We start from the raw sequence: 22,769 nt of genomic DNA, 5'->3' as shown, positions 1-22,769 counted from the left end.
AAAGGTCACACCTCCATCCTCACCCAAGGCCTTTCCGCTCCGTCTGACTGGACCGATCACATTCTTCCCGAACCACTTTCTTTCGCTCTTTCTAGAAGCCAAGACTTCCGGTGTCCCTCACACACCGCTCACTCCTGTCCTCAACCACTTGACGGCAGAGTGACCCGAGGCCTGGCCTCCGGCTGGCCTCTCCTCTCGCCACCCACACGCTCTGTGATCACACACTGTCACCTGGCTTTCACGTCCACTTCCAGCTCAGACTTCTCTTCCAAGGTCCAAATTCCTATTTCCAACTGCCCACGTGACATTTCTACTTGGATCCCTAACAGACAGCCCAAACCTGAAAATGCCTAAGAGTGGCCTCCTCATCTGCTCCCTCAACCAAGCTCCTTCTCGGCACCCAGGCCCAACGCCTCTCGTGCTCCTCGTACTCCTCCTCCAACCTGTCAGCAAATCCCGTTAGCTCTACCTTCCAAATGCTCCCAGGGCCCCCAGGCTTCCCACCCCCTTGAATCCAGCATTACGACCCCAATCCAGGGCACCCCTGCTGCGCGCGGCTCTCTCACAGCCCCAGGGGCCTCCTCCTCCTCCTCTTGCCCACGTCCACTGTCCATTGCCACGTGGCCGCCTGTGAAACCTAAAAGGAATCCTGTGGCTCGACACAGCGGCTCTCACCCCCTGGCGACGGCCCAGCCCCTCCTAAGGCCCTGTGCGGTGAGGCCCACGCTCTCTGGTCCACCCTCGTCACCTCTCACCTCTGCCCTCCGTTATCCCCCTTCAGCCACGCTGGCCTCCTCCTTCCCCCCGAGCACTGGCTACTCCCTCGGCTAGAGCGCTCCTTCCCCCAGAGGCTGGCTGGCACGCTCATCCCCACACGCCTGGCCCCAACCTCACCTTGGCAGTGACGCCTGTTGTGACAGTTCCCAAGCCAAACCCACTCATGCCATGGCACGCTTTCTTCCCATCACACTTCCCACCTTGAGTATATTTTAAAACTTAGTAATTATATGCTATCACCTGCTTCTCTGCTTAGTCACATAAGCTCCACAGAACAGAAACCTTTATATTTTGTGTACTGACGTACCTACCCAAAGCAATTAGAACCACGTCTGACACTTAGCAGAAGCTCAACAAATACTTCTCAAATTGAATTGATATGTCCACAGTTTCAATCAACCTTTTACAAATCTTTGCCAACTCCCATTGTACTTCCACTAAACAACCTGGGAAAAAACCAACACACAGTCAATACAAACACTGGACTCCTCCCAGACTATACCTGGGCTTCTGCAAGCTCGCACAAGGCAGAAGTCTCATAATGTCAAAAACTTGGGCTTTCTACCTTAACTGTCGCCCACCAGCCGAGCCACACCCTCCCAGATGGGCCTTTTCCTGCTCGGCTCTCCCCACGCAATTTCAAGCCTCCTCCACCAGCATCCAATCTCCAACCTTAGCCTGCCTTTTCTGCTCACTGAGGAGTTCCCTGGTGGCCTTTGGTTAAGGATTGGGCATTGTCACTGCTGTGGCACAAGTTCAATCCCTGGCCTGGGAACTTCTACATGCCGTGGATATAGCCAAAAAAAGAAAAAGAGAGAGAACTACCTCGACTGCCCTCCCCCCAATTCTCTTGCTACAAACACAGCAGGGACTCAAAAAGCATTTGCTGAAAACAATGAGGAAACTGAGGAACAGAAAAGGAAAACCTTTTGTCCAAAGTTCCACAGTTAACAGTGGCAGCGCCAAGGTGCGACCCCAGGCCCGCCTGACCAGGACTGTCCTGAGCCCACCACAAGGCAGTTCCAGCCCACCTCTTAGACCTCTCAGTGACCTTGGTTGTCCAAAACGGCCTTCTTTCTTTGAAAGACTTTGGGGAAACAAGAGTATGGAAGAAAAAAATGATAAAACTGTAACAAAGAAAACAGGAGAAAGAGCCACGAACAGATGAGACCTCAACACATGTCCACCTGGCGTTAAGAAGAGAGATGCCCATGCGGTGTGAACGCAGAGCAGCCTCGGCCCAGAGCAAGTGCGGAAGGAGGCCCAGGTGGGGAGGCAGCAGGTGGACCTGGAGGGCATGATGAAGGGCAGCACCCAGCCCTCCCACACCAGCCGATAACCCAGTGCACAGACTCCCAGAGGCAGTGTTCTACAAACACAGAGCTGACATGCTTCGAGGAAAGCTCCCCTCACTCTCGCCACTTGGGGCCCACAGCTTAAAGTGCTCCGAAGCTCCAGTTCTGAACCCATCAGAGAACAGATCCAACTCAGAGAAGTAGCTAGTCCTCATTTCATATTTATTTACAGACCAGCACAGATCGCCAGACATACAAGGAATACCACCTGTATGAAAGAAAAATAATTACCAAGATAAACAACAAGATGAGGTGGCCTTGGAAGAAAGAGCTGAGTTGGGAAAGCTGCAGAAAACCTAAACACGTAAAGATGCTCTGAGCACATGTGGAAGAATCTGTGGATCCGAAAGAGCAGGTTCTTATGAAAAACGGATCAGATTCACGAAACAACTCCTAAAATTAAAAACAACAAAATACTTGACTTCTAACTTTCAGAGCTCAACCCATGAGCTGCCCCTAGAACACTTGGTTCGGGCTGAAGATAGAATACAAACCAAAAAACCTTACAATTAAAAGTAATGACAAAAACACGTAAGCATGACAAAGGACAGAGAGCCAAGTGGGAACAAGGAGGAAGAGCCCACGTCTGAGGCATTACTATCTTTATTTCACGAACAAAGGAGTCTGGATACTGGCAAAAATCAACGACCAACCAAAAGGATATCACTGAAATCAGAGCAGGACTTCTACTTACACACACGCCCCCACGACGGGAGCACAGCGAGACCCTACCAGGCTCAGCCCTTACCTCCCACACCAGAAAACCAACCAATCACTTAAAACTGAAGTCTCAATCGACAAGGCTTAACCCAGAATACAGTGTTTAGGGGTCGCTGTCAGAAAGTCTGGAATGGAGAGCGTGGCGCTAGAGGGTGGAACTGGGTCGGGAGGACGGGAAATCCCTGATTTTCATCCCATCTCAGGTAACACATCTATCTTGATTTTTAATTGCATTAATAAAAATCCACCCTTTAGTCCTTCCCCACTGCCCTCAGGATAAAGCACCTACTCCTGGCCAGACCACCCTCTAGCTTCACTTGTAAACACTTTCCCCAGCTTGCAATCACCGCTCTAACTAAAGTACACGCAAAGATGCCCAAACACCAAGCTTTCCTGCCTCCGGACGCTGTCTCTGCCGTGAACACTTCCCCCCTGATCTCCTGAACACCAGGCCGCACAAGCTCCTCCCCCGGGGTTCACTGTGGGCATCACCACCGCCAGGAAGCCCCCCGGGGGCAGTAACCAGCTGACATGAAGGTATTCTCTGCGCCCCCGAGAAAATCTGCACGGCTTGAGAACATGAGCCAGGCCCACCCTGTTCCAATGGAAAGTTTCTACACCTCGGACTGTGTCTGGAATTCTAGGCACGAAAAAAGAAATTTTCTTTTCTGAGTAAACAGCCTCAGGACCTCAGAGCCCAATCTATCTCAGTTGTACTCAGCTGCCCTGATGCTTGAAAGATGTCTTCATTCACAAAACAGGGGTTTTCAGAAGGACCTCAAGGCAGTCTTCCTTTGTGCCTACCACTTTCCCACAACCCATTAACCCTGAAAATGAGCTCCATACATATTCCAGTAACTCAACGCCCCCAAAACTTTTCCTTCATGTTCCTAGAATTACAGTTGTAAAACAGCTCCACCCCACATTTCTACCTTATAAGGCAACACCCTAAAACCAAGAACCAACTTTGGCAAAGCAGCTTCAGCAGCAGACCCATCCTGCAGGGGCTCAGGAGGGCACTCAGGTAGCCCCAGGGCCTGGCTCGCGGCATCACAGAACCGGGTCCACTCTGGGGGAAGCCAGACTTACTCCTGTGGTCTGACCATTCGTCTGGAGCTGGGGAAAACGATTATAGGAACACTGGTTCTTCTGCTTTTAAACATTTTCAAATACGGGGGCGGGGGGGGGAACGCAAACCAGAAGCAGCAGATTATGTCCTGGTGCTAAAAGTTCCCCCAAGCCAGTAAAGAGGCTCCTGGCTCTTCAGGACTGGCCTGTCATCTCACCACCTCCTGTCAGTCCTGCCTCCCAGCGCACATTCTCTCAAGAAGAAAGATGCTGTGTAACTTCACTCAATATTGCCCCCTCGTGTCACTGTCTGTGCTGTACCAAGATGAGACATCTAAGAACTAATGGTGCTGAAAAGCTATACTTGATATTCTGCCTCTTTATTTCTTCATTCAGCATTTAGTGAAAATCATCTATGGATCGAGGTGAAATAAAATCTTTGCCCTCAAAGATTCTCAGAAACAGCGCAGCATCCAAATAAACGTTACAGTTAGAGGGAGAAACATAATCTGGACCAGGAGGGAGTGAAACAGGGGTGGGAGTAGCTGGGCTGTGACCTCACGACATAATCCCGCCCAGCACAGCCACACAGAGCGGGCTCTGCTCGCAGCCAACAAAAAGCAGGGGAATTGGAAAAACAGGAGGAGGGCTTCCGGCCTTGCTAGGAAATTGAAACTGCATGACATAATTTCCCGTCCCTAATACCAAGCCTCTGTAGGAATAGAAGGGGACTTGGGGAAGAAAAAGAACAAAGGAAGAAAATGAGCTGACCCTCCGGAGGCAATGAAAACACATTCACGAGGACACTGGCCAGAGGGAAATTCCACATAGTTGTAAACTGTCATGAACTGAATCCATGAAGTTCAAGTTCAAGACGCTTTCACCGACAGAAGGCATTGGTGAACACAATGCCCGCCAGTGGCAATACCCAGGGAGCTTTATCACTCTGCTTCCTACCACCTGCCCTCCATTTACCACCAGACTTACCAGAAAGAGCGGACAAAGTGGGAAAGACTTCCCGGCTCTGGAGCACGGGACAAGTTCCAAAGTTACAAATTAACAAATATACAAAGAACTCAAATTCTCTGGAGCTCAGTTTTTCTTCTCATTAAAATGGGAAAAATCCCACCAAGTGATAACTGCTAACATTTGTGAGCTCTGAGCATCTCTCACCACCCTGGCAGGGGCTATGGTAACACCCTTTGCTGGATGAGAAAGTTAGGTTTCGGTAGTTAGTAAGTAGCTAAGCCGCCACCTGGATCCAGAGCCTGTGAGAATCAGGTACCAGACTAAAGAACACAAGGCAGAGTCTAAATCCCAGCTTTGCACTGACTGAGCCTGGTGGCCTTTCACCTCTCTGTATCTGGTTATGAAAACGTGAAAGAGGGAGAGGAGAGCCCTCGCTCACAAGGTTACTGCCAGGACCCAATGAGCAGCTGTCGGGAAGGGAGCGAGCACTGAGCCAAAGCAGGTGCTGTTCTTACTGTTACTGTTAACCACTATTATTATTATACTGTCTACCTCAGCAAAAATACACCCAGAGCACCTACACACTACGGCACTACTCTCACCTACTCTGCCAAAGTCACTTCTGTTTATTTCTACCGCATGTCAAAGAAACCCTAAGACAGCTAAAAGAAAAATCAAAACAAAACAAAACACCAAGACACAAGTGTGGGAGACAGGGAGACTCACAGTTCAGAGGTCCAGCATAACTCTGTGAGGAAGTCAAAGGATGCTAGTTTCTCCCTCGTCTTCCCATAGCAGTCAAGGAGAACCTGGGAGGAAAGACCACACGCACATGAAAAACACCTTTCCAAAACTGTACAGGTCCCCCCCCCTCACAATCGGCTTCGTTATCCACCACGCATGCTGTGCCAGACCTGGAATGAGGGGTAACAGGATATCAAGTCCCCTTCTTTAAACCGACATCCCATGTGAAAAACTGAAGACTGTTACTACCTATCAAGAAGCATAAATTAATATAGCACAAAGACAGCTAATAAGCTCAGGGTAAGACCACCTACAATATATACACCTATTTCATCCTCTAAATTACACTAAGTTTAGTATACGATTGTACTAAAGAGACACGAAAAATTTAAAAAACAAAACATAGCTCAGGCAGAACTGAAAGTAGAAAAAGGAAGAGAATTCTGGAAGCTGTGAGAAATCCTTCTCACGTAGAAGAGAAAGACCAAAACAATAGGAAAAGAGAGGAAAAAACTTGGCATACGGAGAAACTACAAAAGACTGGAAGCAGAGTAAAGGACGCGGCAGGCCAAGAAAGCCGGATCCCGAGCCAGCAGTGGAAAAAGCGAAGCCCAATTCCATCTACACGGCAGTGTCCTGGCTGGCTCAGAACTGGCCGCATCAGTGCACACAGCCTGGGGGCAAGAAAGGCAGAGACCCACACGCAGAGGTGCAGGTGAGGCTGTTTAGGGTGCAGGCGTCCAAGTGCGGCCCGTCTCTGACAGGAGATTGGACAGTCATTCCCTGGCAAAGGCAGAGTGTCTCTGGACCAAAGTCCCCCTGCCCAGCCGACTTAACCACTGTACACAACTAAATGGTGAATTCCCCAGCTCCCCACCCACCCGGCTCCCAGAATCCTGTGGTCAGAATTCTACAGTAAAGAAACTGCAGAATCTTCTTGGGGAATCTGATCAGCCCAAGAAGAAAGACCTAAAGATATCAACACTGGGGATTCCCCCAACAAATGGCCCACCCAGAATATCCTGATGTAAAAATCCAAAGGCCCCTCCCATGTCAGACAGAAGGAGAGGTGGAGGGGGGAGCAAGGAAGGAAAGAAAAACTACACCAATTATCAAAAACCTAGAGATAAGAAGACGCTACAATCAATAAAAATAGAATGCTCTCTAAAAAAAAAAAAAAAACAGCAAAAAAAGAGCTCTTGGATATTAAAGAACCTGAAAACAGAAACAAAAAAAGCTCAAGAAAATGGTTAAGTGAAACTGAAGACGTCTCCCAGAAAGTAGAATAAAAAAGAAAGGGAGGGAGGAAGGAAGAAAAGCACCCTGGAGTCGAAGTGGAGAAAACCACAGAACTTGTCTCGGAGAGCCAGGCTGCGGGTAGCAAGACTTCCAGAAAGAAAGAAGAAAACAGAAAGGAGAAAATCTTCAGCACGGTGACTCCAAAACATTTCCCCAGAACTAAGGAATACAACTGCTAGAATGAAGGGCCCCACTGAATACACAGAACAGCAGATGAACACAGACCCACACATCATGACATTTCAAAAGACTTGGACATATTTTAAAGTTCTTACACGCTTACAGAGATGGGAGGGGGGAAGTTACACACAAAGAATAAGGCATTAAAATAAACTTCTCAACTGAAGACCAGCAATATGGAGCCCTGGTGCAATGGAACAGGACGACGCCAGCACGGAACTCGAACCAGTCACATCACCAACCTGTTCTCAACTGCACTCACCCTCAGACCTTCTACCTCTAAAGCATCCGACCTATAACAAAATAGGGGGAGGTCATGGGAAAACACAAGCCTCAGCGAAGGGACGAGGGTGTCTTCCAGGATGGGAGCTGTGTGTCAGGAGGGGACCGTCGGAGCAGCCCGGTGCAAGACAGGAGTCTGCGGAAGTCGGCTCCAGCCTGCCCCAAACCATGGACCGTCCTTCTAGAGCAACCAACCCCAGGACGGTGTGCTCCACCAAACAGAGACGTCAGCCCGGAAAGACAGAGGCAAGAGGCTCCACAAACACGAAACCCAACTCTGGAGAGGAGCCAAAGGACGGGAGCCAAGCAACGGCCCACACGACAAGGCGTAAGGGGCAGCCGGCTCAGGAATGAAGAGAGCACAGAGCTCCAGGAAACCATCCCAGAAAGAGAGCGCGAAGAAGAAATGAGTCTGCGTGTCGGACCCTGTGCAACGGGTGCTGCAAAGCCAGGGGACGTATGGGAAATAAGCAGCAGGTATAAAAAGATCGAAGAGTGTGGGGGACGGAGGGGTCCAAGGAGATGAATCCCCTCCCCGCTGCCCCGCAGGCCTCTCTGGTCCGATCTGAACCCGTCCGCCCTCAGATGGGAAGGGCCTCTTCTCACCCGTCACCTTTAGGACCGAGTATAATGACTGCTAGAATAGAGCTCACAAAAGCAGGGCTCTTGCCGCACTTTTTCCCGTACTAAGTGTCGATGCTACATGCCTGGCATTCTTCCAGGGAACTAGAAGTCAAGGGTACACAGCTTTGCTTGCCCCTTAAGAGTTCAAGCTATTTTTACTCCTGAGAAGACAAGTATTTGCCCTACTTCCCCATCTCCCCAAAAGATCGAGAGTTCACCAGTGGCTTACGGAATTTCAATCGTCCAGCTATCACTAACGGACACGGGCCCTGAGATCCGCTGATGCCTTCTGACAGGCAGGCACTGTGCGATACGCCAAGTGTCAACTGGCAGTAGGGACTCTGGTTTCCCGCACGTTATGACCTGTCAGGGCCTCACTGATGAGCCCAGCCTAACTCTCCAGAGTCTTAACATCTTTCAACACCGCCTCCTACGAAGCCCACACGCCAGCAAAATTAAACTACCTCCCGTTTCTGAACAACCCATGCCCTCCCTCACACCTCTATGCCATTGGCCGGCCCCTCCACCTGGATCCTGGCTGAACCACATGCCACCTGGTAGGAGTCCCGCCCCTCTCCTGCAGTCTGCCTGTCATTCTGTCACTCGGCAGAGGGACCTCTGGATGGTACTGGGCACTGGAATGCACATCAGTGAACCAGGGACCCTTGTGATGTGGCTTCCAATTTAACACGCTAGAGCGGATCTGGTTAAATCTGACTTGACCTGTCAGTCTCTCCCTCCACTCAAACAACAAGATTCTCGGGATAACTACAGCCTCAGGACCTACAGGCCAGATAAAGAGGTTAAACAGCAATGCCAAATAAACCCAAACTGAAGGTCAGAAAAACTCCCTTTAGTCGCAGTCGGTAAGTAACGTGTGCTCTCTGGAGGCCCTCTGCTTTTTCCCTTTTTCTTTTTTTGCCTCTTTCCCATTAGGAGTATAAATCGGAAAGCAAGTCTCTTGCAACTGGCTTTCTTCTCCTTGCTGTGAAAGGCACAACAGCCCAGGTACTCCCCAGGTCTGGTTTTGTTCATCACGGTGTGCCAGGAGTAGACACTGTACCAAACACAGAGCGCGTAATCAATAAACATGTGCCTGATGCATGAACGACAATGAACAAATAAATGAGTGGACACACTGGCTTTTGAGTGCCTTATAAGCACTCTGTGCGTCATTTTGTAGTTTAAGAATTTGGGAGCTCCCGTTGTGGCAAAGGGGAAACGAATAAGACTAGTATCCATGAGGACTCTGGGTCGATCCCTGGCCTCGATCAGTGGGTTGAGGATCTGGCGTTGCCATGAGCTATGGTGTAGTCGCAGATGCAGCTTGGATCCTGAGTTGCTGTGGCTGTGGTGCAGGCTAGCAGCACAGCTCCGATTAGGCCTCTAGCCTGGGAACTTCCATAAGCCGTGGGTGCGGCCCTGAGGAAAAAAAAAAAGGAGAATTCACGTGAGTTACAACATCCCATCTCATCATCAGAAGGCCAGCTTGCCTGCCATGTTAGCAGTGGGCAACTTAGCGCAAGCTGTGTTCCAGCACTGCTACTTATCCAATGGCCCATTCTATCTTTATTAAGAATATGAAGCTATGCATTTTAACTGCAAAACTGATAAAATGTAAGCATAAAAATTTGAACTAGTTCAAACAGAGAAGAAAACTAGATATTCCCCAACTGTATAATTAAAATGCTTAAATAAAATCTCTTGCTCCAGACAGATGAAGACAAACTAAACTTGTCTCATTACACAGTGAAATACACTGCCAGGTCCCTGAAGATATTTGTAATGTGTATATTCTCTACCTTTCTGGCATGAACGGTGGGTTTTAAGATCGATGTAAATAAACAACCAGGCGACGCTCAACCTCTTTACCTTTCTAACATGCAAACTCAAACTGCCCACCAGCCACACACTCTAAACCTGTGTTTCATTAGCATGTAAAAGATTTCCTCCCATCGCCTTGCTGACAGTGTGCCCATTTCAACGCATGATCTAGCGTGGCTGCTTTCTAACACCCATCTGTGAAACCCCAATCATCACACAAGGGGCAGACTCTCTCCCGCCAGCTTAATAAGTACTAGCTCCTTAGTCCTCGCAGCCCTAACTGCTCACTATCACTGTTCCCATTCTACATATAAGAAAGCTACACCTTCTAGAAATTAAGGAATTTTTCAAGGTCGCACAGCAAGCCAGAGAGAGATCAGGGCCTCAAACACCAGCTTATCAGCACTCTTAAAATCATGACGCTATTCTGGGTCCGCAAATTAACCAGATAACATTATTGTTAAAACATGAATACGACCCGGGCTTTCCAAAGCAAGCATTTCCTAAAGCTGACATTCAATATGACATACTGACAAATTATAAGATAATCTGTCTTGCATTAAGCATGTAGACTGAGCTCCTGAAAAAATAATTTGTTTGATAACTTCTTAACGAAGCCCAAGCCACTATTTTTTTTTTTTTTTTTTTTTTGTCTTTTGTCTTTTTGCTATTTCTTGGGCCGCTCCCGTGGCATATGGAGGTTCCCAGGCTAGGGGTCGAATCAGAGCTGTAGCCACTAGCCTACACCAGAGCCACAGCAACGCGGGATGTGAGCCACGTCTGCAACCTACACCACAGCTCACGGCAACGCCGGATCATTAACCCACTGAGCAAGGGCAGGGACCGAACCCACAACCTCATGGTTCCTGGTCGGATTCGTTAACCACTGCGCCATGACGGGAACTCCCCCAAGCCACTATTTTTTAACCCACAATCCTATAACAATTTAATTGTGAAGGTCTCCAATGTCTGAAATATACAACCTCTTCACATAGACTGCTCTTCCTCTAAGCTCAGTCTACCAACAGTTTCTGTACTTAGGCAAGATGCAACCTGTGTTCTCAAAAAAACTATACTTTCTGAAAAACCAAAAATATATAAAGAATGTGAATATGATTATGAAAACCATCTGGGAAAACAAAAGCTTCTTTATGCTTCAAAGTAATTTTCTAGGCGAAAATAATTCTAATCCTAGACTGGGAGCTGCTCCTAGGTGGGGATGCTGAGTCTCAGGCATCTCAGTGCCAGGACTTAGTACCAGGTCTGCCTTCCACCTGACACTAAGCTACTGACTAAGTGAATACATTAAAAAAAAGAAAGAAAGAAAGAAAGAAAAAGAAGCAGGAAGGTTACTAAATTCTGAAAAACCATTATTAACAACAACAACACTGGAGTTCCCTGGTGGCTCAGCAGGTTACGGATCCGGCATTGTCACTGCTGTGGCTGGAGTGACAGCTGTGGCACGGGTTCAATCCCCGCTCCACATGCCAACACTAACAACAGACTGCCTGCTATGTCTCAGAGTAAATGACAAATATAAACTAATTTCCAGTTCTTAGACAAAATGATCAACTAACTAAACCAGGGGAATGATAAAGATTAGCTTTCAGATTTACACACACACACACACACACACACACAAATAGCTACATTGTTAGGAACTGTATTTGCTGAACACAGGTTGATTCTGGCCCTAAAAAGCAAGTTTTTATTTCTTGACTGGCCATGTACTAAGAACTACGTTATATCACATTTATTAAAAAATTACGGTAATCGTCACTTAGATGAGGAAACAGAGCCTAAGTAACCTGGTCACCATCACAGGGAACAAGGATCAGATCTGAGATTCAGAGTAAAATCTGCCAAAGTCCATGCTCTTAACCGCTGCTCTGTTCTGCATTGTAAATAACACCCATAGAAAATTCTACTGTGCAAAAGGCTTAAAGGCATTAGAGTAACACGATTCTACTCAAATCAATGAGTAGGCACAGTTAATATATTCAAGACAAGACAACCCTTCAATCATGCTCAGGAGAACTAATGGCTATCATGGCACATATGAGGCTAATTTTGTCTACCTGAGAGAGACACCAAAAGAAGGCTCTATGAACCAAATTCAAAACATAATTAGAAGCAGCACCTCCTGGGAGGTGCTGACCCATCAAGGGACAGTCGTTTGGACACTAATGGCCCAGCTGAAACCAGAGACCATTCATTTCTTGTGCAATGGAAGCAGTTTGCCAAGTGAAGGGCCCAGGTCTGGGTAAGGAAGAGTAAAGCACACTCCGCCCTGTCTCTCCAGGAGACGGCAACCTGGACAGAACAACTGCAAAAGCTATTTAACGAAAAGTAAACATTATAACTGCAGGTGGATTAGGAACAGAGACCAGTACTCCAACCACCACATTAGCAGATTTAAATAGGACAGAGAGTCCCTAACATAACATCCTAAATGTGGAGGACACACCACCCCAGGCTCATTCAGCACAGTTAGAACAGGGAAGCTCTGATTCCCAAAGGAAAAGAAAATCAAAGTAAGTCAATACTGCAATGAAACCCAGAAAACCTTTAAAGCAGCTATTACACAAATAACCCTATAAACAAGCATACACCCAATATACTCAACATCACACAATCTTTTTAATCTCTTAAACCTATTGGCTTTGGCCCCCACCACTCCACAGAAACTTCTCTATCCCAGATCACCAAAATCGCCAAACTGCTCAATCCAGTGGTCAGGACTCAGGCCTCACCTGACCTCTGGGCGGCAACTAACAAGAGCTGACCACTCCCATTGCCCTCCTCCTGGCTTCCAGGATGCCAGCTTCTCAAGCTCACAGGGGCTTCGCCCTCCTCACTACCCAAGGCAACTCTAGAGACCCTGGAGGCTCTGTCCCTTCTCCTCTTAGATATGCTTACCGCCCCCCAACCCCGCCGACACACACACACAGGCCAGCTCACTTCAAAGGCTGTCTCCACACTAACTACTTAAAATGTGTTTCTCTAGTTCAGACCAGTTGCCTGGCTGCTGGGCTGGACCGACCGCTGACAGCTCTGCATCACAGCCACCACCTTATACCCTCTCACATGCATCCCAGAGGAGAGGCCAGAACCACATTTCCCCAAATCCCTTTCTGCTCCAACCCAGGCAGGAGGTAATTAACGAGAGGCACTCGCACAAGATAGGTGAGATGAAAGACAAAATATTCTGGAGGCGACTGGGGGCACAAGCACAGTTGCAGTAGACACATGGGGAGAAAAAGAGAATTCATCAGCTTCAGCAGCCAAGACCTAGAGTGACTTCCACTGAGAAATCCCAGTGGCTCCGTAGAGACACCAGGAGCCACCTGCCTCAACCCCTGAGATCGACAGCAGTGGCTTCAGCCGTGGAGATCACTGTTGATTCCAGCTCCAGGGAGGCACTCACTGTAACAGCTGCCTCCTTGACCTTCCACCTTGCCAGCCCCTCCAACAGCAGTGATGGACTATAAGTCCTATATTTTAAAAATGTCTAGAGTGGCTGCTGTTTTCTGAGCAAACCCTGATGGACCACCTGTGCTCTGAGACCCGCTTCTAGCCCCCTTAGAGAAGTGAATAAAATGCCCAACAGACCTCTCAAAGCGCCAGCACGGATCTTCCCCTACAAACCGTGACACCATCTCTCTGTCTCTTTATGAGAACCCCTCCTTCCAACTGCTGAGGCCAAAAACAATGCATGTCACCCTTGACTCTTCCTCCCACACTCCCTACCCGGTCTTGTCAGCTTTTCCTGCAAAACGTGCCTAGAAACTGCACCTTGGCATCCCCAGCTGCACCACGATGACTTGAGCCCCACCACCACTCCCCACACGACTGCAGCAGCCACTGAGCACAGGTCTGCCTGCGTCTGCACTGGTCAGCCTGGAGCCCATTCTCAGCACAGCAGACAACTCAGTCTCAATGTGACCCTCTGCTCGGCTCCAAATCACAGATGGCCCCTCAGTTTACACGGATAACAAGGAGCTGATTAAGCCATGTCTGCTCGGCCAAAGAAATGTGTTGAGAAAAAACAAACCTGTTTAAAACGATCAGCATTTCACCAAGAACACTTGCTCAAAGAGTTGAGGACATCAGAAACAACATCAAAAATCAAGTAAAGAGGAGTTCCCATCATGGCGCAGTGGTTAACGAACCTGACTAGGAACCATGAGGTTGCAGGTTCGATCCCTGGTCTCGCTCAGTGGGTTAAGGATCCAGCGTTGCCGTGAGCTGTGGTGTAGGTCGCAGATGCGGCTCGGATCCAGCATGGCTGTGGCTGTGGTATAGGCTGGCGGCTACGGCTCCAATTACACCCCTAACCTGGGAACCTCCATATGCCACGGGAGTGGCCCTAGAAAAGGCAAAAAGACCAAAAAAAAAAAAAAAAAAATCAATTAAAGAACAAGGCAAACCATTTAGGGTAGTTTCCTTTGGCTACTGATGGACCAACAAATGTTACCCACCCGGCTCAGCTGTTGATTCAGAGTCAGTGGTACTGAGGAACTGGCTTCCAAGAATAGCCTATGTGGAATTACAGGTGAGAATATTTTCAAAGAACTGGAGAAAACACTGATTTAGTACAACCTGAAATGGAATACAAATGATGACGGTAAAAATACACGGGGAGCAGAAAAAGGGTTAGCGGGACAGATTTACAAAGGTTATGAAAATGTAAGCTGTTTAATGCATTTAAACATGGATGTGTATTATTTGCCAGCAGGTACTCTGTCGAAAGCATTTGAATCCACCACATGTGTGAACCAGAAGTGTCGACAGCAAAGGTCACCAAACTGTCCCGACCTATCCTCCCGCACAGCAGCCTCACGGGGTGGGGCAGGTTTTGTCATGACTCCTTGACCTCAGAGCCACGACTGAAATTTTCCTGAAAAAGACCCACCTTCAAGGATCACTATCATCAAACACCGCATTCAGCGAGGTTAGCGTTTGCTGAAGACGTGGTAACCTTTCTTGACGAAGTCAACCTAAAATCATAAGGCACAACAGTGCTTACAGCAGGACTTCTACTGCAGCAAAGTCGTTTCAATGACAGCCAGCCTTTGACTCGCCAGTGACACCACGCTTCCTCACACACTCCCCATGTTATCTGCAAGTTAAAACGAGAAGTGAGATTTCCATTCCCACACAAACTCGCAGCAGATGTATTTTCTGAGTTTAAGCTACAGTTCCACCAGCATTTTTTAAAACTTGATGCAAGTGCAATGCAGATTTACATATTTCAAAATCCATTTCACCCCCCCCAACCATCAATTCAAGTGATTAATCCGCAACACAATGACGTGCTGAAAGGTGAATATCAAGAAGAATCTAAGAGAATTCCATAATGCCTTCCAAGCGATGCATGTGCTCAATTAAGATGATACGCTCCCGCACTGCATCAGGACCTGAGAGTATCTACCCACACGAGGGCATTTTCAAAGATGAAATACGAGAAGCCTCCTGCAGCTCAGAACTAAGCGATGAACACCTAGACTGACTCGGATGACAGGGAGCACTAAATCTGAACTCCCCATGCTCTCCCAAAAGAGAATCCATTCTTCTCACTAGTGGACCTGTACCATAAAAAAGTTATAATCAGTTATAACGTGGATTCTCTCAACGAAAAATTTGTAGAAACTCTTGTGTTCCCTTGTTACAGAAGTATTTACTTAACATCTTTGATTTTGCCTATTAGGCTAAAAAAACCTGAAATATTTCCCATGTGCCCCTTAACAGAAAAGTCTGACAATCCCTGTTTCAGTCAACGAAACCCCCATGACGGGCACACAGGTACACTTAAGACATATCTTGCCCATTTTCAACTTTCTCAACCGATTTTCTTTTTGACTTAGTCTGCCATTTTACACTTATTCCTGATATTTTTACCTATTGATTTTAGCACTTCATTACAACCTGTCAAAATATTTTAAAATTCTGATTCTAAAAATGAGCTGTCTCCCAGCATGACTCCTGATCTTTATTCAAAACATCAGGACAGGTGTCAAGTATGACACACTTCTGGAGACATCTTCACTTCGGTGTAGAAATTCTGATGTTTTAGTCCTGTGGTAAATTATACCGCATGTGGTTGCAACATATATCTTCTATCTAAAAGCAATTTCTTTTTTAATGATTTTTATTTTTTCCATTATATCCGGTTTTAAAAAGCAATAATTTCTTTTTTCTTTTCTTTTTTTTTTGCTTTTTAGAGCCACACCCATGGCATATGGAGGTTCCCAGGCTAGGGGTCTAATCGGAGCTGTAGCTGCGGGTCTACACCACAGCCACAGCCATGCCGGATCCGAGCCCGTGTCTGCGACCTACACCACAGCTCACGGCAATTCTGGATCCTCAACCCACGGAGCAAGGCCAGGGATCGAACCTGCAACCTCATGGTTCCTAGTCGGATTTGTTTCCACTGCACCACAATGGGAACTCCTAAAAAGCAATAATTTCTTAAACCCCCTAGTCATGATAAAAATAATAATTAACTTCCTAAGGGTTCACGCAGTAAAGGATTAACCTTGCCCAAAAAAAGGTTTTGCCGCAGCATAGCTCCTGGGAAGACACCTCTGAGCCCTTGGAATCTCCTGCCTGATAAGGCTACCTTGGTCTAGCTGGGGGCCTGGAGCCACACATTCCAAAGAAGAAACTACGCTTGTTTTTGGTGTTGGCAAATCCTACTTGAAAGTGACACCTTGTCCATCTGTCTCAGCCACGTGACTATTAAGATACACCTAACGGATGCAAACTTCAGCTCTGTCTAATGTTCAGGTGCGTGTCGAAAACATTCCATGCCCCCTGGAGCCCCACACACCTGGCTGGCCTTTGATATACCAAAGCTGTGTCTTGTTTTGTCTCTGGGGGCGTGTGTGGACCACTTAGGAGGGGCTGCATGTGTCTGGGGTTACTGGATGTCTGAGATGTCCTGCATTTAAAGGGAAATTCCTGTGATTTGGAGGATTAGCCTTCCCTAACTGCCTAAACCTTTGCAGAGCACCAGGCGTATACAACCGGGTGCGGGGCTCCCTTTGAATAATCTGATGAGAGTCCTAGAGTTCCCTTCCCAGGGAGAAACAACTCACATTCAACTTAATTTCTGGGGTTCACGAACCTAGAAGAGAATGTTTCCTCCTCAAAGCACCTGTAATCACTAGCAAACTCAAGAGCAAACAAAGCTCCGTGAACTTGTCCCCACGAGAAATCTGGGAGCCGTCCTGGAGCTCCCTGGAGCCCTCTCCGGCCCCATCTGGTCACGTGCCCGCTGGGGGCCTGGAGATGAACTTGGAAACAGGCTTCAAATCATCCCCTTCTCTCCAGATCCTCAACCACACCTTAATCAAGGCCTTCTTCATTTATTTGTGTGACGTAATTACATGATTAAAAGAACACAGGCTGTGAAACCAGACCATCTGAACTCTGCCCTTCACTTCACTAGCCAGGGACACCAGGCAGCCACTTCCCAGGTGACAAATGTGTGCCCACCCCTTCTCAAGTGCATTACTGCAACAGCGCCCGTATACTCATCCAGCCCAAACTTCCTCCCGCTAAATAAATCTGCTCTGCATCAGAATCAAGTACAAACTGCTCTGATCTCACCTATAATACCAACTTCGCCGCCTTCTTACCCAGCCCACCCTGTACTCCAGACCTGACAGAAACATCCAGTTCCACACACCCTAGCCCCACAGGCCTCCACATGGGCCTTTGCAAGGGCGAGGCCTGTCTTGAAGGCACCTCCTCTTCTCATTTTCCACTGACTTTCCATGGATCCTGCTGCAGCTGGTCTATAGCCAGTTTTTGCATGATTCCTGGCCTAAGAATGATTTTTATGTTTTTAAAGAGTTAAAGGGGAAAAAAAAATTGTGACAGGCCATATGTGGCCTGCGAAGCCTGAAGTGTTCACCATCTGGCCTTTAAAAGAGAACGTCTGCTGACACCTGAGCTTGGCCATAACTGAGGATGTGCCTCCAGGTCCTCAGAGCTCCTGCTGTGACAGGGCCACTGTGACATCACACCGCACGTGACTGACCTGAACCAGTCCTGCCCGCTCGTGTCTGCACCACCAGGGCTGGATGAACAGACTAGACCAGCTCAAAAACAAACTAGGGAAACACGTAAGTGGAAAAGACTGGGCCTTTAGAAACAAAACACTGAGTCCAGGTAAGATCCAATCCCGACATCTCACATTTGTCCCCACTTTACACAGTACTGCGCATATACCCTTAAAGGCTGAGATTATAAACACTAGACTTCATAGGTGAGGGAAATGAGAGTCACAAAACAAAACAACTTGTCAAAAGTCCCATAACAGTTCTCTCTGTGGCTCAGTGGGGAACGAAGCCGACTGGGATCCATGAGGATTCGGGTTTGATCCCTGATCTCATTCAGTGGGTTAAGGATCTGGCGTTGCCGTGAGTTATGGTGTAGGTCACAGACACGGCTCAGATCCCACATTGCTGTGGCTGTGGTGGAGGCTGGCAGCTGGAGCCCCTAAAGCTTCCATATGCCGCAGGAACGGCCCTAAAAGCAAAAAAAAAAAAAAAAAAAAAAAAGTCACATGATACAAGACAGAGAGGCAGTACCTGCCTCTCTAAACAAACCATGATGCCCAGACACCTTCAATTACCTGAGATGGTAGAAGAGGAATAAAATTTAATTTCTGACTCATAATTTTGATCATTTTCAAGTCAATGCTACTTTTTGCAAACAAACAAAACAAAAATGAAATGGATACCCCAAACAAGCACTAGGCTAAAAGATCTTGGTATAACTACAAACTACAAATTTTCTGGCATTCCCATGTGGCTCAGTGGGTTAAGAACCCAACTAGTATCCATGAGGATGTGGGTTCAATTCCTGGCCTCACTCAGTGGGTTAAGGATCCAGCATTGCCATGAGCTGTGGTGTAGGTCCCAGATGTGGCTCAGATCTGGTGTTGCTGTGACTGTGGCAAAGGCAGGCAGCTATAGCTCCAATTTGACCCCGAGCCTGGGAATTTCCATATGCCCCAAGTACGGCCCTAAAATGCGGGGGGGGGGGGGGGGGGGGGACGACCCTACACATTTTCTTTTCTTTTTTAAATCAGTCCTTGAGAAAGTAAAATCAAACAGCTTAATTAACAAGTGCCACTGAAAGAAAGCAGCCGCATGACCCCTGCCCACCAGCGGAGCTGAAACAAACCAGCAGGCAGTCAGTCACCTGTTCTGAAGCTTCAGCCTGGACAAAAGAGAGTCCAGGAGCTGATAACACCTCAACTTTAGTCAGGAAATAAAGCAAGTGTTTCCAGAGGCAGAAATGAAATATAAAAAACTCTTTATTAACTCCATTTTTCAGTCTAATCTATTCATCTTTTTTCATAACCAAAGTATAAATTATGCATAGCTACAGTTTACATAGCTGGGCGCCCAGAAGTTTAAGACCAAGATACAGCCACGCTGAACCATGACAGGGTCTATGAACGCTATCATGAATGTCAAAGAGTGGCTCCACACACAACATTTTCTTACTACAACCCAATTTTAGAAAGAACTCACAAGGTACATCTGAAAAAGTTCATTCATTTGGAATTTACCAAATCCTAAAATAAACCATGAGTCATCAAAGGCTCTTAACAGAAATTAGAAAACACACCTAACTAGTGAACATATTTACCGAATGAAACAATAAATGCTTTCTGAACTAAATAATAAAAATACCTCGGATCAAATTATAGCCCTTGGGTAAAGAAAGATTCCTTAAATATGACACCCAAAAAAAAACAAATCACAGAGGAAAGGAATGATAAGGTCAACATTAAAATTAAGAACTTTAGGAGTTTCCATTGCGGCTCTATGGGTTAAGAACCCGACTAGTATCCATGAGGATTTGAGTTTGATCCCTGGCCTCGCTAGTCGGGGTTAAGGAGCCGGTGTTGCTGCAAGCTGTGATGTAGGTCGCAGATGCAGCTTGGATCCCGTGTTGCTGTGGCTGTGGCGTAGGCCAGGGCTGCAGCTCCCATTCGACCCCTGGCCTGGGAACTTCCATATGCCACAGGTGGGACCCTAAAAAGACAAAAGACAAAAAAAAAAGAGAAAGAAAAACTTCAGTTCCAAGACAAGACACCTCAAAACTAAAAAGACAAACTACAAACTGGAAAAAAATATTCACAACTTCTAATGACAATGGCAAAGGATAGTAATCCACGGAAAAACATCAGTAGGTTAATATTTTCGCAGGCCCCTCACAGAAGAGAAGAGGTAGGACCAGCATATTAAGAGAGGATCAACGTAATGAGTAACACGAGAAACCCAAGGGAAGCCGCAGGCAGATACTATTCCATAAGTTGGCCAGAATGGCACAACTGAAAAACAGACCAAACAAAGGACTGGCAAGGGTGGCGAGCAGCAGGAGTCACTTCCTCCTTTCATCGGGGGATGCACACTGGCAGGACTACTCTGAAAGCAACTGGCAGTTAGCAGTCAAGCCCAAGGCCCAGAACCAGCCACGGCATTCACATGTGCAGTCGAGACACACCTCGCACGTGGGCAGCAGTGTCCACAACAGCGAGGCTGGAAACCACCCAAATGCCTATCAACTGGAGACCGAATCTCACGACAGCGAGAGGTAACAAACACTGATGAGTGTACATCGCCTCTGATGGTCTCGGAATCGCAACACTGAGCAGTCACCTAAAGCACATGCCACGGGACTCCCCAATACAAAGCTCAAAGCACACAAAACTAACACAAAGATAAGAGAGGGCAGCCACAATATTCATTCCGTGACCCCCGCCTCACATGCCAGGGATAAGGGAGGGAACCGACATCATGCCCTCAGATTTTCAGCCACAGTCAGTGACAGGGAAAATAAAGCAAGGAAAGAACAAATGACGCCAGGGCTTGCAGAAGGAGGAGGCAGCTAAAGGGGCTGAGCCAAGGGCGGAGGGCTCTGACCGAGGCACGCAGGCCTTCACGGCGGGAGGTGCCGGCCCACTTTACTCTTCTCTAGGCCAGACTGGTCCACACTGCTTGTTTTTGTACAGCCCACGAGCTAAAAATGACCTTTACACTGTATATGATTAAAGAAATAATTAGAGAATAGTGCCATTTCATTGCATGTAAAATTGTATGAAATTTAAATTTTAGGATGCAAAAATAAAATTGTGGTGGAACAGCCCACCGGTCTCCCTGCAGCCCCTGCCTGCTTTGGGGCTGGAATGGCAGGGCTGAGGACTGGGGACCGAAGCCTAAATGCTTCCTGGGAAGCTGGCCAGCACCTCTGCAGAGCCGGGTGTCCTTCCTCCAGGCGCTCAGAGCACTCTGGACCCGCACCTCCCCGCACCTTACCGCTGTTCTTCTCTACCTCTGCAGTGCTCAATAAAATCACTCTTAAAAAGAGACGAGCACAGCAGTTCCTGCTGTGGCTCAGTGGCTATGAACCCGACCAACATCCGTGAGGACTTGGTCCAATCTGGGGCCTTGCTCAGTGAGTTAAGGATCCAGTGTCGCTGTGAGCTGAGGTGTAGGTCGCAGACACGGCTCGAATCCCAAGTTGCCTTGGCTGTGGTGTAGGCTGGCAGCTGTAGCTCCCATTCAACCCCTAGCCTGGGAACTTCCACATGCCACGGGCAAGGCCCTAAAAAGCAAAAAAAGAAAAAGACTAGCATATTAAGCTTATTTCTCTGATGAATCTTGTTCTATTAAGGCTTCAAGCTTCTCTGCCCTCATGACTAAGTTAAAAAAAAAAAACAGATACGGGCTTCTATCAGGAGCATTAAACCAATACAGCAAAGCAAAGCAAAGCTAAAATAACATCAGTTTATTTTGACTCGAGTATAAGAAAAACAGACTGAAATGACAGATCCTTTCGACTCCAGGTTCCCAGGCTATGGAGGGACCCCACGACGTGCACAACCCCAGGGCACGAGCGCTACTAGACAAGCATCTGCATAAGGCCCTCTTTAAAAAGTTATAGTTACACCGGAACCCTGCCCAGCTTTTGAAAGAAATGTGTCATGAACTGGTATGCCATATTTTAGCAAGAGCCCCAATATCTGCCCAACACAGCATACGTTCCCAAAGCAAGTGCCGTCACATCATTTCACTGTAAAGTGGCAGCTCTGCTTCGACGTAACGAAGTTAATGAATGATACCTGCCAAAGGTGGTGACGAATACAGAGGGAGCTGATTACAACGACCTGTTTTGCACGTCCGAAAATATCCACAGAGCTTTAAAGTTGAAGATTTATACTTCAACTTTAATTATTAGGTACAATACCCACATAGTGAACAATTACACAATTCCCATTTATGCCTCTCCCCAAATCCTCAGTACAAAATGATTTTCCACCACCCTCACGACTGGCAAGTTGAAAAAAAAAAAAAGAAAAGGAGTTCCCATCGTGGCTCAGTGGTTAACGAACCCAACTAGTATCTATGAGGACACAGGTTCGCTCCCTGGCTTTGCTCAGTGGGTTAAGGATCTGGCATTACTATAAGCTGTGGTGTACAGCTCTGATTCGACCCCTAGCCTGGGAACCTCCATATGCCATGGGTGCAGCCCTAAAAAGATCCAAAAAAAAAAAAAAAAGAGAGAGAGAGAGAGATGCTTATTTAAAAATCTATGTGAAGACACAACACCGTAAATTCTGATGCTAAGAGAAAGGAAGAGGCTGTCAGCAACGAACTGAGAGGCTGGAAGGATGTCACCTACGGGAAACAAGTGGTACCACCTTCACATCCGGCGTCTGTGGAAATCTCAACACAAGCGCCTGTGCCTCTCGTTTTACTGTGTGAGAAAGGCACTGTAACTGCGGCGCCTGCCCCGTGCTGCACGGTCCACATGAAGAGGTATGCGAGTACCCTCCTCAGGGACAAGGCCTTCTGCCTGGCTCCTCTGTGGACAGAGCAGTAAGTGAAGGAAACACCACCA

General features: G+C 47.5%; 1 protein-coding gene across 46 annotated transcripts in view; it reads right to left on the bottom strand.

Moving 5' to 3' along the window:
- PTK2 (protein tyrosine kinase 2) overlaps positions 1-22,769 on the bottom strand; it is a 240,104-nt gene that overhangs the window by 203,611 nt on the left and 13,724 nt on the right. For 29 of the 46 annotated variants that reach the window (XM_085020772.1, XM_085020777.1, XM_085020781.1 and 26 more), the window contains 1 exon segment: positions 5,616-5,698. The exons of the other annotated variants lie outside the window; for them this stretch is intronic. The gene's annotated coding sequence lies outside the window, so the exon portion shown is untranslated. 46 annotated transcript variants of the gene reach the window in all.

The sequence above is a fragment of the Sus scrofa genome, chromosome 4, assembly GCF_054392235.1.
Source record: "Sus scrofa isolate SSC_HxYL_T2T_F1_AM1 chromosome 4, Sscrofa_HxYL_maternal_Yorkshire_Landrace_v2.0, whole genome shotgun sequence".
NCBI classification, from domain to species: Eukaryota; Metazoa; Chordata; class Mammalia; order Artiodactyla; family Suidae; genus Sus; species Sus scrofa.
This window is presented reverse-complemented; position numbering and strand designations above follow the sequence as displayed.